Source organism: Micromys minutus, assembly GCF_963924665.1.
Source record: "Micromys minutus genome assembly, chromosome: 5".
Lineage (NCBI taxonomy): Eukaryota > Metazoa > Chordata > Mammalia > Rodentia > Muridae > Micromys > Micromys minutus.
Genome location: NC_137974.1, coordinates 1,365,545 through 1,371,707, shown reverse-complemented (window position 1 = coordinate 1,371,707; position 6,163 = coordinate 1,365,545).

Here is a 6,163-nt window from a genome sequence, read left to right as displayed (position 1 = left end):
TTTACTGATTATGGGTGGACTTTAGCAGAGGGAGGATTATTCATCAGTCAAGGCAAGCAGGAAGATTATGACTTTTAGGAATGATCTGAGATTTTTGAATAGGGTTTCCTCCCTATTTCCATCCTTACCTGAACTTTTATTCGTGTCACGTGACGGATGTGTGGATAGAGCAGACAGCTCAGCGTAGCTAACAGTATGAAGCAAGGGACATTTAGCAGGCATCTTGGTCAGCCTTGGTTTCAGCTGAATTTGAGCCACTATGTGGTTGCTAGGAATTGAATTCGGGACATCTGGAAGAGCAGCTAGTATTCTTAACCAATGATGCATCTCTCCAGCACTCAGTGGAATTTGAATGTGTTTGTACTGTTTGAGTGGTCCTGGAATACACTACTGTAATTACAGTTTCACATACCACCAGCTACTTACCATGCAGGTTTCCTACGCCTTACCAGCTCCCTGAGAGCTATTTGCCAATTCCCACCTTAGAAAAACAGAGCTAGTATTTGCCTTCCTATCTCTGCTATTGGATGTTCTTTCTCCCATCTCCCTCTCTATCCTTCTACCCCTCTACCTATTGAGATGGCAAAATTGAAATCTGTGTAAGCCATCCTGGAAATTCAAGTAAGAGTCTGAAGCTAGAAACTGAGAAAAAAAATTCTATTTCAGTTGTGTTAGCATTCCTTCTAGGTATAAAAGGGGCTGCTTGCCCCCCCCCTCACTCTCTTGTTACCTCTTCCCCTCTTCCCCCTCTGTCTCACCCACTCTCCTATTCCTCCACATGCTCATGGTTAGCTTCCTCCTCCTCCTCTTCCTCCTCCTCCTCTTCTCCTTCTTTCCTTCCTCCCTCCCTTTCTCCCCCGCTCTCCCCCATCTCCTCCATTTCTCTGTCTCTACTACCCTGTTAGCTCCCCTCCCTATGCCCTAAACAAACTCCATTCTATACTATACCATTGTGTGGCTGGTACCTCAGGGGGAAGGGATGTCTCAGCCTGGTCCACAGTGGCACCCCCTTCTCCCGCACAATACCTCTACCAAGCATACCCCTGGCTTCTTTTTCTTTTTTTTTTTTTTTTTTATGAAACACAAGTTGGGAGGTGCAATTCCTGCCTTTTCAGAAAACCCCAGTGTTACTCTTCAGGTGTCCAAGTGACAGAGTGACACCCATACACGCTATCCTTCTAGCTTTAACGTCATATCCAATAATTTATTTTGATATAAGTTAAACTGATTCTCTGCTTTTATAAAAGGGATGAAAAAAAGACAAATCTTAGTTCGTTGCCTGGACACATTAAATGGCCAGTTCATATTGGTTATATTACAGTTGTTTTTGACAAAATTTCAACTAAATTTACCTCCTGGGTGTTGCTGCAAATATTTAAACGGAGTCTTACTCCTTTTTCAGGCCCGATGCCTCACTCCGTGGATACGCTCTAGTGTGGAGCCGCTCCACCAGCCCTGTGGCTTCTGTCCTGGGTGGATATGACTGTCCAGGCGTGTTCCATCTCTACATTGCCCGGCACAAACATTACTTTAAAGCCCGATTGCTGTTCATGGTTGTTTTATATATTCAATTTCCAATCCACAAACCCTCTAGACAATAAGATTATATCCAATAGACAAAGATACAAACTGTCCTTCCATATGAGATAAAGACCTATAGCATCCCTTAAAAAATTCATATCTACCTAACACCAATTAAGCCCACCCGGATCCAGATCACCTTTTCCGAGCTCCACCTTGATTTCCTTCTCCTTTTTCTCTGCCCCCGTCTCTCCTTCCACTTCTCGACCATGCCCTGCCTATCTTTCTCATGTCCGAGCATAAACCTCCACCTGGGTTCCAGGAGGGCCCTCTGCAACAAACTCAAATAGAGCAATCAGACTGTTTTCTCTGTTTACCAAAATGCTGTCGGACTCAGTGTGCAACCTAATACGCTGATGTTGACAGCTTAATGTTAAAATACGTATCAATTAGTAGGCATGATACAGCACAGAGGCAATAATGGTACAATCATGTGATAACAAAATATCATGAGTGATTTTCTCATTTCCACTTTGCTTTCCTTTTTTCTCTCCTCCATCCTTATGTATTTATGAAGATGTCATTCCTAGAACTGTACTCAGAATGGATTACTGTTTGCATTTGGCTACTTCTCATAGGACATGATAGATGTTAGGATAGAAACTAGACAAACGCTATACTGTTGAAAAAGGACAGCTTCCCCTATCTCCTAGCAGGAGCCTGAGCAGCTGGGGCAGTTTGTTTCCTTAGTGGGGCAGCTCAACAGATGGATCATCTAAGAGTGTTCTATTCGGTTGCTTTACAGAAAGGCTAGCTGAAGGAATAGAAAGTTCATGAGTGAACTGTAAGCGTAGTCTGCTAAGGAGAAAGGGTGAGATCCGGATCTACATTTTCATGTTTTAATTTATGCAATCTTTTCCTCTATGTGAGATGTGTTGTGATCCGTCAGTGTGCTATGTATCTGGCACTGAGGATTCTCCCATGCACAGAGACTTGTAGACTAGAAGGGAAGATGGACAGAAAGAAAGCACATAAGAGTCACTACAGGGCTGATCACACCTGAGGGTCAGTTGTGATGGGATGATGAGGGCGACAGAGGGAAGAACAGAAATGAGTGGAGGATGTTCTAAGCTGCCCCGTGGAAAGCTGGACTAGGAGGGTATCCGGTGATGGAGGGCACACGCATCAACATTTCGATGTGTTTTTCCATTGGTAGCAGAAAAAATAAGCTTTTGAAGGAAATAGGATGCAGATGCTTTACTACTTATTCCAGCTCTTGAGCCTCAGGTAACACCTCGTACAAGGTCCCTGTGTGTCACCCCAGGGCTTGCAGAACTGACAATAGTCTCTATTTGGTATTCTGTGGCTCAAATATTCTTGGATGTGCTGCTTTTCACAGGAGCATGGTTAATTCACAGGGACCACATTCTTTGAGGAAATAGTCTCCCCTTCTCCGCAGCTAACAGTAAGTGGATCCTGTGCTCATGGCTGCCTCTGCATGCTGGGATCCGGCTTGGTTAGGACGGGCATTTGTGTGTTGTCACAATTGTTGTGAACTCACATGCAGCTACTCTGCTGTGTCGAGAAGAGAGCCCCCACCCACCTTTTGTGGTCACCCACTGGCTCTTATAAGAAGAGAGGTTTCTTTGGTCACAGACAAGAGAGGTGGAGAGTCACACTCCAATTTCTCTAGAGCAGAGATAGGATCCCGGTTGTGGATTGCCTGTGGAGAACGCATAGTAAAAGGTGTTGAGAGTGATCCTCAGCCAAACGCTGAAGGGAATTTTTTAAGGAGAGAGGTGACTCAATTGACTAGAGTCTAACCAAACCATATAATGATTATGTTTTATGATCTACAAAGTACGAACAATACTAGTACCTGTCTAGTGGGATGGCACTAAATAGTAGATAAGAGGCTGTAGGCAAAGTCTGTTACCAGTTCTTGATTTGGAGAAGCAATCTATCCATGTTGATCATTCTTGTTTTATATAACTTTCTGCCAATGTATATAATCCAGTAGTTATAAAGATACATCTACAGAGTTGGGCATTTATCAAAACAATCCAAATTTAAATTCTAACCATCTCTGTAAAAAATAATGTGTACATTTTTAGCCCTCTCCTACTTGGAGTCATAACTAGTCTATCAGGACTCCACCTTCTGTTTCTTTGTTTCCAGCTCAGTCCAGAGATCAATTCCAGGGCTTTCTGCATACTAGGTATATTGGTAAATTTCGAAAGTATTGGTTTTGGCTCCTGGTGTGAGGGTTCATCATAGCACTGAAGGATTCGTGTTAGCAGGAGGGAGGAGGAATTGGTGACACTATGACCTCAAGGAGGAAGCTGAAGGTGGACTTTGGTGTTCAGCTTAGTTTTTCTTTTTTCTTCTTTATTAAGTCTGGAACTCTAGCCTGGGGGATGGTGCCCGCCTCTCACATCAAGAGCAAATATCCTCACCTTAGTTCTACCTCTCCAGAAATGCCCTTGAAGATACACAGAGTGGTCTATTGTCTAGAGAATCCCAATGCACATCAGGGTGACATTGACAGTGACCATTGCACTCGGCAAGCAGGGCACCACTGAGTTACACCCCAGCTGCTGCTGTAGACTTCGGGATGTGTTTCGTGAGTCCAATAGGATAGAATGCAGTCTTTTGTGTGGCTTCTTTCACTTAATGTGATGTTTGTAGAGTTCATCCATGCTGTAGTACGTCTGTGACATTTATTTCTTTGGTGTTGATTAGGGAAACTACAGATATGGCTACACCATATTTTGCTGTTCTATTCACCAGCTGGTGGACAGTTAGAGTCTCTCCAAACAGATTTTTTTTGTGAACAAACACTGCTGTGAATGTTTGGGCATAAATACTTGTGTGTGCATACTACATAATATCCTACTTATAAAAGTCTACAGTGCTAAGATGGAGGTGATCACTGAGTCTGGCCTTGGTTCTTCTTGGGAAATAGCTGTGATTTTACTTGGTATTGAAAGATGCAAAGTGACCTACATCCAACAGAGAACTTACTATTTCAAATACAAGATCAAAAGTTGACTTTAATAAAGTAGTTCATCAAAAGTAGATCAGGGATTGGCCTTACTGCTTCTGAAGGTTGAAACAGTCTACAGTCCAAGAGCTTCCATAGATAATGGATAATGGCAGGGAGCATCCTGCAGAGAGAGTGGTGTGGCCATATGTACTGTTCACACTAGACATAGTGAAGCTTCGAGATATGGAGGTCACCCAGCTGTTCTCGAGTCAACCATCTCTAAATGTCCTGGAAGCAAAGCCTGTTCTGTTTCTCTAGGCCAAGTAAGAAATAGATCTGAGCCTTGGAATCCCTCCCTACTGGGTGCTATAGCTCCAGCTTCTGGGGAGTCCTAGGATGGTGACTTGTTTTAAGCCAAGGAAAATTCCAAATAGAGTTGCATAGGGTGGTGGCCTTGCAGAGCTGGTGGGGCAGGCTGGAAGTCCTGAGGGAGTGAGTCACAATGTCCTACACACCCTTCCGTCTGGAGAGGTCTAGATGCTCCCAATCTCATTAAGCTATGACTTTGAATTTTTGTTCTAGCCTTGCAGTCTTTTTTTCTTCAGATGTGAATGGGTTGGACCTGTGGGTGACGTTTTGGGTGAAGGAAGCCAATTGGGATTTATGTCTTATTAGGATACATGCTTTATTATATCCTAAACCCCAAAGAACTGGGCTCTACTCTCTCAACAGAAAGTTGTGGAAAATTAGACACATTCTGTGGAAAGCTCCAGTTAACATTCAAGTCTCAAAATCTGATCTTAGGTCAAATATCTCTTGCTTTTGCCAGTAAAAAGAGCCCAGATGTTTTTCTATTTACTTAGGCAAACCCCTGAAACACAAGTCAGTGATATAAAACTTTACATTTGCAATGTTAAGAACCCGTATTGGGAAAGTCACGAGCATAAAATATATACTGTGAAACTGGAGGTCAAGATGGTGAACTCATTTCAGAACCACAGTCTTTGACTCAAGAATTTTGATGGGCTCTTCATGTTGGTTGAGCTTCTTGGTCCTAATATCATTGACAGAATTAAATCATGATATTAAAACACTGAAACACTAATGCTTTGTTTTTATTGGCAAGAACCAAAATGATCTAATACTAATGCCACAAAACATCAGTCACTTTTTTTTCCTGATGAATAAGATGAACTTTGGCTGCTTATGATAGTAAATTTAATAATGTCAGTGATTTGAACTGTTTCAATTCGAAATGTGCAGAAATGTGTTTCTCTGTCTCTCCCCCGCCCCTGCTCTCCCTCTCCCTGTCCTTTTCCCCTCTCCCTTTCGTTTTCTTCACTGCGTAGTGCTGCTGTTAGGAAGTTTTGTGGCAAACCAGCCCACATACATAGGTCAGAACATATCATTCCCATGTACCATGTGCATGCCAAACTCTGAGTACTCTGTTGGGCTCCTTCTCACAGGTGGTCTAAATTTGCTTCTAGCTGGACCTGTAAGCAGATTTAATATTTCATAAGCACTGCTGTGTCTCATGCCTCCATTATTGACAGCACATGGAAGTCAGGAAATTGGTTCTTTCTGGGAACAGTTTGCAGAAATATGCAGCCTGTCAGCCCCTTTCTCATGGGTGCATTAACAGAGAGGCTCGCAATT